A 12,696-nucleotide genomic window follows, 5' to 3' on the forward strand; every position below is an offset into this window, starting at 1 on the left:
GCAATTCAGGGTCTGGAGTCAATGTTGGTCCATTACTCTCTGTAGAAGGTTACCCATCCCTGGTTCCACTACTCCCTTTCACCCAGAATGAAGACCCAGAGACTACTCCCTACCTAGATGAAAATGAATGTGTCTTGTTGGCAATTCCCTCCCCATCTCTAAGTCTCAAACTGACTGTCCCTCTCTCACAGTTTGGATTCTGGCAGTGGAAAAGTAGGAAACAGAAATCTTCAGGTCTAGCCAGCTCTATTGATTCCTTTTCCTCTTGTCAGCAATTCTGGGCCCACAGTCAGGGCTCCTGGTGCTCCAGCTGTCAGCTTTAATCAACAGCAAGAGTAAATACAGGCAGATGCCGACTGTTCTGGAGATGTGTAGTGTGGAAAGCTTCACAGACTCAGACTCGCCACCCAGAAGCTTGAAATAAAACATTTTCTGCTATTGCTTTGGAGCATGTGGCTCTGGGAACACTGAGCCTACTAAGGTGACACATTGCACTAAGGGAGAATTAGGTTACCTGGGGCCCTATGCTAAGAATTCATTCTAGGAGATTTGGTTCTCCATCGCTGTATCTGGAATCAGGTGGCAGCTGACTGAGTGACTTTAACCAAATATTGAATAATGGTTAGATGTCAAGCTATAAAGAGTTTGCTAGCAACATGTGAGATGAAAAGAGGGATGGAGGGAAAGAAGGAAGAAAGGAAGAGAAAAAGAAAGGAAGAGAGAAAAAAGAGAAAGAAAAAAGAAAGAAAGGAAGGAAGGAAGGAAGGAAGGAAGGAAGGAAGGAAGAAAGAAAGAAAGAAAGAAAGAAAGAAAGAAAGAAAGAAAGAAAGAAAGAAAGAAAGAAAGAAAGAAAGAGAAAGAAAGAAAGAAAGAAAGAGAAAGAAAGAAAGAAAGAAAGAAAGAAAGAAAGAAAGAAAGAAAGAAAGAAAGAAAGAAAGAAAGAAAGGAGGGAGGGAGGGAGGAAGGAAGGAAGAAAAAGAAGATCATCATCTTGGTCTGAATTAAAAGAAATATATAAATCAAGGAAAGTACTAATCCTATTGTGTTTTGTGATGGTGGATTATCTATATTATTCTGTTCAGTTGAGGATATAGATTCAATTCAATAAATAAAGTAGAAAATGTTTTAAGAAGGGCAGCCAGGATGGTAGGATCTCTGGAAACCCTATCATGGGAAACAATGTTGAGAATGTTTAGTCACATCCCTGAGGTGGGGCAGTGGGGTACAAAATCTATTCTGTGTTGTGGTAAATCTCTCATACACAGGAAAATTCTCTATATCCAGACATGCTCCCCTGTTCCCTACTTTGACCATGAAAAAAGATCAGTAAGTACTCATCTTTCCTGTCACTGCCCAAATAAAAACCACCCAATTAAATGTCAATTTTTATTTAGGAACTAAGCATCAAATCACCTATACTATTGTATCTCTTAAGGGCATGACAATCCGTTGCCCTATCACTGTACTTAGGATACTTGCAATGAGTTGAAAGCTACCCAGGATGAAGTTGCCCAGACTGGCCACCATACTCCACTCCCTCACAGCCATCCATGCCAACCTTATTCTTCCTATGCCCTTACCCTTTCTACTGTGCCCTCTGGAGCCCCTTTATATTGATAACAAACTTTCATTTACATTTAAGCCATGCCCTCACCTACACCCAAAAAATTATTTAGTTAAATTTTGTATTTAATTTTCTACATACATGTTGTTTCTCCCCAAATAATATGTTATTTGAGAGCAGGGATTATTTCTTTTCTGTTTTACATTCCAGGCACCTAGCCCAGTACCTGGAATATGGAAGGTACTTAATATTTATTGAGTTGAATTAGAAAAGAAAAAGCTTGACACAATTGCAGTCTTTGTGGGAAAGGAAAGAGTTGCTAAGTGAAAGTAGGAGTAGACATTTTTGGCCATTTTATAAGGAAAGACACAGAAGCAATCAATGGAAGTTACAGAAAGGAAAAACTCCATTCAAGAAAAAAATATTCCAATAAATGATATTTGGGCAACAAGGGATTAGACTGCCTCAATAAGAAAATAGCTCCCCTTGAGAACTTCAAATAGAACTTGGGAGGTTATCTGTCAGGTATGTCAAAAGGAGTTCCAACATGGAGGGAGGTTGGGCTAGGTAATTTCTAAACTTTTCTCCAATTTTAGGGCTTTATCATTCTGTGAAGAATTGCAGAAAACACTCAGACTAAAGCAAAGAACCCCTTGCATCCTTGCTTTTCTTATATTCACAAGAGAAATATTCCCATTCAAATTGGAACAATTTCCACACAGAAAGCCAGATATATCCTCAGGGGCTCAGGTCATTTAAAGTGTTCAGGCAAAGCCTAGATAAACACTTATGATGGACAATGAAAAAGAGGTTCATACTTCAGGCAAGTTGGTTTAGATGCCCTCTAAGACAAAACAATGAATCAACAAACATTTTTTCAATAGCTACCATGATTCCAGAACTGAGTTAAATACTAAAGATAACAAAGACAAAAATGAAATCATCCCTGCTCTCAAAAAACTTATGTTCTGTTGGGAAAACAAATTGTAGATGAAAGAAAGAAAGAGAGAGAGGAAGGGAGGGAGGAAGGAAGGAAGGAAGGAAGGAAGGAAGGAAAGAAAAGGGAGGGAAGGGGAGGGAGGAAGGGAGAGAAGAAGGGAGAAAGGAAGGGAGAGAGGGAGGAGGGAGGGAGGGAGGGAGAAAAAGAGATAAAGAAATCTCTATCTAGATATGAGAGAGATTTCTATGGATATCTATTATTTGTGTGTATAAATGTATTATATATACTCATATACAATGTATTACATATATATTCAAAAGTTACAGAGAAGAAATACAATAAATATACAGACAATAAAGGTAGTAGAGGGAAGAAGAGACACTAATCATTAATGGCAAGGGGTCAGGAAAATCTTCAGGTCAACGTTAGCATTTGAGCAGAGCTTTAAAGAAGGACCAGGAATTCTAAAAGGTAGAAGTGAGGAGAGAATTCATTCCAGGCATGGGGCACAGCCTTGGCAAAGGCACAGAGATAGAAGATGGATTTTAATTCTAAACCCATTGAAAATACAGGGAGTCTCAGGGTACTCGGCAAACAGCAATGGAATTATTGCTCCATTGCTCTTTAATTTAGGGGATGAGAGAAAATAATCTTGTCTAATTCCACTTTAGGGGAGTACCACAGGATTCTATCTTTGGAGAATAATGTTTGTGCTTATTTCCTAAGTGGGAGGAGCAGAACACAAGGAGATTCAGCCACAGGATTCAAATGTCAAGATCCTTTCTCAAATCCAAAGTGCCATAGCTTTTTCCAAATGCAGACATACCCGGGAACAGTGACCATAAATTCCAGTCTGATGCCAGAGCTCTCCTGGTTACAGTCTCATCCAAGATTGCAAGCTCTTTCCCAGACTCACAAGGGAAAAACACAGAAGAAGAAAAAAAAGCTCTGTTTTCTACAACATCAAACTTTTAGTGCAACCACTATTACTGCCAAAATTACAGTTCATCAATTAAAGAAAATAAAACTGAAGATATTTCCAGGGGATACTTAGAGGGAAAAAAAGGCCACTCACTGCAGCAGCTGGTACTGGCAAATGATCAAGTATTTGACAGAAAAGAGGCCTTGGGAGGTCATTTAGTGCATTCCCCTGACTATGGGAGTAACCACTTCATACGTGAATCCCACACAAACAATAATAAAAACTTTTTGTCATAAAATCATTATCATTGTAAAATGACATCTGTGAGTGTTTGTCCATCCTTTGCCCTTACATTTTCTCTGGTGTTCATAAAAAAAATATTTCTATGACAGGATTCAGGGAAGAGAGTCATTCTGGGTTTGGAAAATATGAAAATTTAAAGACCTTCCTCCATTCTTTACATAGTTTTCCCAGAAAGAGGAAGGATGGACTTCCATGGAAGCAGAAATTTCCCATCACAAAACTCCAATAAAGGGAAGCCTGAATGTGGAGCAGCAAAAAGTAATTCTTCCCCATTTCTGTCTCTTGCAAGGTCATTTTTGGAGTCTGTGTTGGTGCTACCTACTTTGCTCTCTGCAGATTTTGGTAGTATTAATCTTGGGAAAAAGTCAAATCCATACATGTCCAAATGGGAGAGAGGATTCTTCCAGAATAAGATCCTTTATTGAAGGAAAGAGTCAAAGTTGGAAGAACTAGAAGCACAGCAGAACCTGCTTCTGTGCTCCATTCTGGACACTATTTCCCACTTCCAAAATCAGCCAAGAACAGTGTTTTGATCATGACAGGCAGTCGATAAATACTTTTTCAATTGGATTGAAATCCATCTACCCATAGGCTAGCATGAGTTCTATTAGTGATATCAAGCCAGCATTTCAGATAGACCAGCTCCTCTTAGGCCAAAGATAACTATTCACCTGAAGTCTCAGTCCAGGTCTGCTCTGTTAGTGAGAAAAGAGTTGATTTATGTCTCCAGCAGGTACACAAGAGAAAATTCAAATTGATCAAAAATTAAATATTCATGGGACATTATTCATTAAGATTCATCTCACCAAGTGGATGAAATGAGGCAAGGGAAGAAATTAGCTTGCTTGAGAGTGTCAAAGTGATTATGTGATTAAATTGCAATTTATAATTTCTCCTTCAAAAAAAAACATTACTTCTTGATTTGTGTTTTCTCCTGCTTGCTGTTCCCCCCTTTATTGTCTGGGCCTAATCCAAGAGCTCTTGGGGTTAATTGGAGGAATGAAAATGGCAGACACTCTGCCTGATTTCTGCTCCATACCTCATTTACTAATTCAACTTCAGTAGGGAATTCTCTGCCCTTAGGGCTGTGACAGGCACCCAAGACTTCTCCATATCTTCATATAGAACATATGAAGAATACATAAAACATATACTACAGTCTTCCCAAAATAGAAGCTAACAGAGCTCAATGTTACCAGGCCACTAGGCAGGCTTTTCAGGGACCTTTCTTGATAGACAAGGGCAAAAAATGTAAGTCAAACCATAGATAATAAAATACCTCAAAAAATAAAACCTTAGTCCCGTAATGTTATCAGCTTTTGCCTTCCCTCTCGTCTGTCTTACTAAGGATAGGGTAAAGATGTCCTTCCCCTGTCCCTGATCCACACATCTTTTTTTGTTCCTGAAACAAATCTGGAGTCGTGCAGAGTCAGGAGCTTTGAGGTAGATCTCAGAATTTCTGTGAAATTGGTCCTGATAATCCAAGGACAATGTTCACTGACTTATTCTCCCTTAGGTCCTGACAAATAGCTTCCTTGCTCCCAGAAAAGTCACAAAAAGCATCTAAGATAATGTTTTGAGGTTAAGGGGGTATAGAAAAAGATGGAAAGATAAAGGGCTAAAAGCTACAATGAGGAGAAGAGAAAGAAAAGCCCCACTTCTTTCAGATCATCTCTCCCAGGTCCTCTACCCATTCTCCCACTATATTCTCCCCAGTTGGGTTATCCTCCCAAAGATAAACCAACTTGATTTTTGTGAAGAACTGGGAAGAGCCTTGGGTCACTTTGTACACACACAAATATACAAAACCACCAATTAGTTCATTTCTCAAATGTTCTTTATAATCCAGTATGTGACATTCTGGTTTCAATGCTACAGAGACAGACTATACCTGAACAAAAAGACTAGTTTTATATTTTGCCCTCTGCCTCTCACCTTCAAGAAGAAGCATTATCTGTCTCTCTATAAAGGTATAGATGTAGACATATTTACATTTATGTCTCTCTGTCTTTCTCTGTCTCTGCCTCTCTGTGTCTCTATACCTGCCTCTTTCTTTTACTGTCCCTCATTCCTGCCTGATAAAGATAGAGACTGGAGCCAGTGTCTGAAAAAGGGCAATATTAATCCCAAGCTTGTTTCTAAACACTATGGAGACCTGCCCGGGTTATTTAGTCACACAAGCTTTTCTTCAAGTGAATGAGCCGGCAAGATTTTTACAGCTCTGCCACCATGTTTATTTGTTTATTTTCTGTTTTATTTGAATATACATTTATCTGACAATAAATAACACTGGCCACAACTAGTCAGGTGAAGGCAGAAAATATTGTCACCAGCCAGGTTGGAGGTTGACTCTTAGAAATCTGGTTAAAAAGCTTAGATGTTTGCCCCCTTTTTCTCTTTCTGGGCCTTGGAATAAGTGGAGAGATTTGGAAGAAGACTGGTAGTTAAGCTATGAAAGAGTGAAAGGAAAAGGAGAAAGGGCAGAGCCAGACTGGGAGGGAAATGATAAGGAGCAGAGGAAAAGGGAATTGTCCAGGGTTCCCTTCTCTGGGAACTGTCCAATAAAGAAACCACTTGCGTCTGTTGGAAGCAGAATATTGGTAATGGACATAGATATGGGGAGAATGACTTTCTATGCAAATTGTCTAGTGACTTTGTACTACTTATAGACAGGAAAATTTGTACAGGAGCAGCTCTTTTTGTGGTGACTAAGATTTGGAAATTGAGTAGATGCCCATCAATTAAGGCTGAATAATTTATGGTATCTGAATGTAATGGAATACTATTGTTCTCTAAGAAATGATGAACAAATTTACTTCATAAAATCCTGAAAAGACTTACATGAACTGATGCTGAGTCAAGTGAACAGAACCAGGAAAACAGTGTATACAGTAACAGCAAGATTGTGTGATGGTCAGCTATGATAATGTACCTCTTCTTAGCAGTACAGTGATCCAAGGGAATTCCAATAAATTTTGGAATTGGAAAATACCCTCCGCATCCAGGAAATAAATAAATAAAAATTGTACAGGTTGAACTCTGGGAAAAATCTAATAACTCAAATGTAGTTGCAATAGGGGCAGCAAAGTATTGGATAGAGCACCAGCCCTGAAGTCAGGAGTTCAAATCTGGTCTCAGATCCTTAACATTTCCTAGCTGTGTGACCCTGGGCAAATCATTTAATCCCAATTGCCTCAGAAAAAAAAAGTTTAAAAAAATATAAATGTAAAATTGAATAGTGGTTCAAAAGTGAACTTCTTAAATTTGCCTAAATAAATAGCCTAAGTATCACAATTGAGTAAAAGGATCTGGAGAGTTTTAATGGACTACAGACTCAATTTGAGTCAATAGTATGATGCCATATAATTGTCATACTCTAGTATAGTCTTGGTATGCATCAATACTAACATGAACATAAAAAAGAGAGATGATCATACTTCTGCACTTGGCCCTAGAAAGAAGGAAAGAAGCATTTATTAAGCTTTTACTATTTGCCAGACACTGTGCCAAGTCCTTTAAAAATACTACTTTATGGGAACTTCACAGGTCTGACAGGTAGGTGCTATTATCATCCCCTTTTTATAGTTGAGGAAACTGAGACAGATAAAATGACTTGTTTAGGATCCCACAGTGATTAAGTATCTGAGGTCATATTTGAATCCAAGTCCTGGCTCTACCCATTGTTCTATCTACTGTAGCATAAGTGCATCTGTGCAACTTCCCAAATAAACTATATCTGGACTGTTGTATTCGTTTCCAGAAGTTATGTGTTGGGAAACACATTGAGAAGATGAAGAGAAATCCAGCACAATCTAGAGAAGAATGATTAGCATTGTGAGAATCCTCAAGATCATATGTCATTCAACAGGTTGGAATATGTAGCTGGAAGGAGAGAAGATTGGGGGGAAGGACATCACAATGATCAATTCTCTGAAAGTCTATCACACCGGAGAAAGATTTTACTTGTTCTCCTTGGTCTATGGAGAAGACATAGGAATAACAGATTAAAATGGAGAGGGGCAAATTTAAGTTTGATGTAAAGATAAACTACTGATTATTTGGAGCTGTTCCAAGGCAGAAATGGGCTGCCTTGTAGTAGCAGATAGTAGGTTTCCCATATGAAGAGCTGTCAAATAGAATAGATAACCCTTTGTCAGGAATTTTGTACAGCTGCCTCTATTCGTTTAGCACTCTCCCAGACCCCAGATAACACAGAGGATCAATAAAACTCAAGAGTTCAAGTTTAGTTCCTCATGACCATTCTTCTGTAAATAATCAAAGGAGTTCCTTTTAGATATCTGAATCACAATTCCAGTAGGGTTTGTCTGTAAATGGTGACAGAGAAACCCCAAATTCAAGACCTACTACTTAAGAGAATAACAAATCATCCTAAGGACAGTGCTTAACTTGGTCTTAGAGGCCTAGTAGTTGTTGGCCAGTACTTCCATCTACTTTTTGTCCAGGCTGGAGCATTTATATAGGAGAAGAACAAATAGATCTGTTAGCCAGCCCCAGCAAAGAAGGTTATAGCTGTGTTTCTTTAAAGTTTTCCTCTAACCTTGGTTGTTGCTGTATAATCACTTCAGACCCTTTGTGACCTATTTGGGGTTTTCATGGCAAAAATATTGGTGCAATTTGCCAATTTCTTCTCTACTTCATTTCTACAGTTGAAGAAATTTAGGCAAACAGAGTTAAATTATATGCCCAGGGTCACACATCTAGCAAGTGTCTGGGACCGGATTGAACTCAGCAAGATGAGTCTTCTTGATCCCAGGCCCAGAACTCTAAGTTCTGTACCATTTAGCTGTCCCTGATACTCTCTGACCTTGACCATCTCTCAAAGATGCAAAGTGTTCCTTTCTGAATTGTTCCTTAGCCCAAAGTTCCTCTACTCTGACCAGCAAGGGCATTTGGAGGGGCAATTACAGAAAGATCAGATTTACATGTAAAATTAAAGGGTTGTATTCAATGATCTCTAAGTTCCCATTTACCTCTAAACCTATAGTCATTCCAACAAACATTGTAATTCTATAGTTAGTCCTTAAAGGTTCACTTTCTATGTCTGGCACATAGTAAACACTTAATAAATGTTTGTAGACTGTGTGACTGGTTTTTCTTTTTGTTTTTATATGGAACATTTCATGGTCTTGTATGTCATTTTTGTGCAGAGACCATGCTAATTCTCCCTATAACATTTCATTTTTAGGATATCTGTTGTCAAAGCATTGACTTCTCTTTTAATTACACCCTCAGGGACCAGCCATTGGGATCAACAAGATAGGAACAGGATTCAGAAGACTAGAAAATTTAGAAAAAATATTTGAAACCAAACTGTAGGCTTATAATCAAAAGATTTGGTTGTGTTCCTCAGTTGTGTTCATGTTAATTTTTGAGATGACTTGCCCATGAAATATCTGCTGGTCATTCAAAGTACTCTAATGGTTTTCCTAGACTTGCAATGATCCTATACGTGTATTTGTCTATCAAGTTCTGCTGAAACAGCCCGGATAATTTTCTAGTTCCAAAGTGTCCCTAGATATCCTCTACCATGGAAGAGTTGTCTTTCTAATGGGACACAGGACATATGAGCAAAAATGGCTCAAACTACATAATTCAATAACATGCACAAGTACAAACCAATAGTACAGAATGAGTAAGTAAATGTTGAGGGTACCAGGAAAAAGTATGATCAGGGTTAAGTGGACTGGATCAGGAAAAGGCTTTCTGGAGGGATATGTTTTGAATAGGAGTTTCAAGGAGAGGGAGAGAGACAAGTGATCTGGAATATGGGATAAAATTTCTCTGTGTTCCTACACATTTCCATTCATTTTCCTATCAGGAATACAGGAAAAATCTGAGCATTGTAGGCATATTTGTATGTTTGAGAATCATCAACAACAACAACAAAAAATAACAAGGAAATTTGCTCTAATCAGCTGTGCTTTCTCACTATCCAGTCCTGGGGGGGCGGGGGGGAAGAGTAGAAATAGCAAGGAAGGAGAGAAATCTGTCTTCAGACTTTTAAGAAAGTACTGGGAGAAGCACAGAGGAGTTAGCTTTCAGGAATCCGGGGTGGAAGGCATTTCCAGGATGCCAAAACAAAGTGTCCTTCATTTCCTTCAGGTTTATTCCAGGAAGCCTAGTAGAACCCTATAATCACACATTTAAAGCCAGATGGGACACTAAAACATATCAACTCAAACCCTTTCATTTTGTAGAGAAGGAAACTAAGGCCCAGGGAAGGTAAGGGGTTAGCCCAGGGTCCCATAGCAGTAACAATCTAAAGTAGGATTTGACTTTTGATCTCAAATCCCACACCCAATCCACCACAATGAATAGCAAATTAAGTCTTAACTCTCAGCATCCCTGAGTTAAGGGCAGAGGTTGCTGAAGAATAACAAAAGGGAACATAAGATCAGTGGACTTAGAGCTAGAGTTGATAAGTTTAGAGCTGGGCAGAGAAAAGTAATGAGGAGAAGAAGAGAAGCTGACACAATATTTCTAAACCAGCCCAAGATTGCCAAAGCATCAGGCAGGACTTACAGAAACTCCACTCAGACTCCTTTAATGAAAGAAGTGCCTTCGTAATATATACTATGTTATTGCTGAATGTGTACTATATTGGATTATTATAGACCAGTAAGATGAAATTCTAAAAAGAGTAATAATATTGACATTTATAAGTTGTTTTAAGTCTTACTAGGGAATTTACATATTTGCTTCTCACAACTTAGCCTTAACCCACTTTTTCAAGTCTTATCATATATTACTCCCATTCCGAAACTAGCTTTTGCCAATAAATTAGACTATCTAATGTCCTTCAAACATGACTCTTTGTCTCTTTCCTCTTTATTTTTGCACTGACTGACCCCTATCCCTGAAATGCATTCCTTTCTTACTCCTGTCTCTTATTATCTCTGGTTTCTTTTAAGGCTCAGCTCACGTGTGTGTGTGCATTTACTCATGTAGATGTATACAAATATGCACATAATGACTCCCCCAGCCAGACTGTAAACTTCTTGAGAAAAAGAAATATTTTACCCACTGTCTTTGCATCTCCACCTCCAGTACATAATAGCTATTTAATAAATGCTTTTGGTATACAATCAATGTCAAACTGCTTGTCTTCTTAAGGAAGGGAAGGGGATAAGCAGGAGGAAGAAAATTTAGAATTCAAAATTTAAAGAAATCAATATTAAAAATGTACATGTAATTAGGAAATACTTAACAAAATAAAAATATATTGGTGAAAAATAAATGTTTGTGGGCTAACTGATAAATTTTTTGAACAATTTTGTGAACTAGATTTTATTATTATCTTCATCTTAAAAGGCTCTAGATTACAAGCCATATTTTTCCACACACCAAGTCTTTGTTCCATTAATTATCCCAAGTGCCATTTCCTAGATTTCACAGCCTCATCATCTAGGAAAGGCAGAGAAAATGCAAGAGTGGACAGTTGAATCAAAATTGGTAGGTTCATTAGACAACAATAATCCTGAGATAGGAAAGGCAAGGATCATTTTAAACTCATTTTTAAAAAGGGAAAGCCAAGGCATAAAAAGGTTAGGTGATTTACCTATTGTCATTTGAAGAGAGTTGGGGTCCTGTCAGTTGATTTCTACTCTGTTTATTGATATTTTATCTTTGAATCGCCCTTGACACTTTTGCTTCAAGGACCCCAGTCTATGAAGTATTAGCCTCTAAGCAAACCCTTTTGCCAACAATTAAGTTTTATAAGTCTATCTAGGATTATAGTCCATAGCCAGACTAAATCCTATGTCCATCTTTCTTGCTCTTCCAGATGGACCCATGGGAAGCTGAATCTTAATGGAGATGTCAAAGAAGAGAATCCTTTAAAAAAAATCTATGAGTCTTGTGAAAAGAACAATATAAAGTTCTGGGTCTGGCCTGTATGACGCACTAAACATTGTCATTTAAAGCCATATGGACTGGGCCTACAATTAACTGAGACCCAGAGATGAGGGAGACATGAACTACATCTAAGCAATGCTGTGGGTAGAGTGCTAGACCTGGAGTTAGAAAAATCTGAGTTCTAATCCTACCTTAGACCTTACTAACTATGTGACTATGTAACTTCTCTCAGCCTCAGTTTCCTCATCAGTGAAATAGGGGCAAAAATAGCATCCAACTTCACAAGGCTGTTGTGAAAATCAAATGAGAGGGTATTGGAATAGTCGCCATTTCCTTCTCCAGGTCATTTTACAGACAAGGAAACAGACAAACAGGGCTAAATGACTTACCTATGGTCACATTGAGTATATGTCTGAGGCCAGATTTGAACCCTGAAAGATGAATCTTTCCTGACTCTGGGCCATTTGCTACCTAGCTGCCATTGTGTAAATGCTAATTATCATTATTAATACATTTAAAGAAATAGTCAGGAAACAGACTAGACTATTATCCAAGACCCAGTCCTAAGTAAGGTCAAACAGGGTTAAATTGAAAAAGATCTCTAAGCTTTCATTGATGGGCATCCTATACATTATTTTATTTTGCCTTTTTGCCTTAATTTCTTAGTAAAGCTTTTTTTTGCCTCTCACAATGTCTCAGAAGAATGAAGGTTTGCCCTCACCTACCTAGCAAGTCAGCGAGAACATCTATTACCACAGGGAAACTTGTGCCAGCAAGAAATAAAGGACAGAAACACCCTTTGGGGAAGGGGTTTTGACCCCTAGACAAAAGAGCCAGAGTTCTATGGGTTCGCTCTGCCCAGCTCCTAAATCAGTATCCATTCCATGCAGTGAATATAGATTTGACCACAAAAGTAATAAAGGAGCCAGGGCTGCTTGGGGTCATGTCCTTATCCAGGATAATCAATATGGCTCATTAGTTTTATGAGATGATCATGTCTCCTTTTAGAACTTATGAATGATGAGCTGCCCTGTACAAAGTGATTATTGCAATGTCCTATGAGTAAAGTAGAAACAGCTGTTAAGTAGCTAA

General features: G+C 38.3%; 1 non-coding gene across 1 annotated transcript; it reads right to left on the minus strand.

The window, feature by feature from the left end:
* Window positions 1-8,852: 8,852 nt before the first annotated feature.
* Window positions 8,853-8,955, minus strand: LOC111720741. Its single transcript, XR_002770301.1, has one exon. It is a non-coding gene; the product is annotated as a U6 spliceosomal RNA (small nuclear RNA).
* Between the last annotated feature and the right edge of the window lie 3,741 nt (window positions 8,956-12,696).

The sequence above is a fragment of the Sarcophilus harrisii genome, chromosome 4, assembly GCF_902635505.1.
Source record: "Sarcophilus harrisii chromosome 4, mSarHar1.11, whole genome shotgun sequence".
In the NCBI taxonomy this organism is placed as follows: Eukaryota; Metazoa; Chordata; class Mammalia; order Dasyuromorphia; family Dasyuridae; genus Sarcophilus; species Sarcophilus harrisii.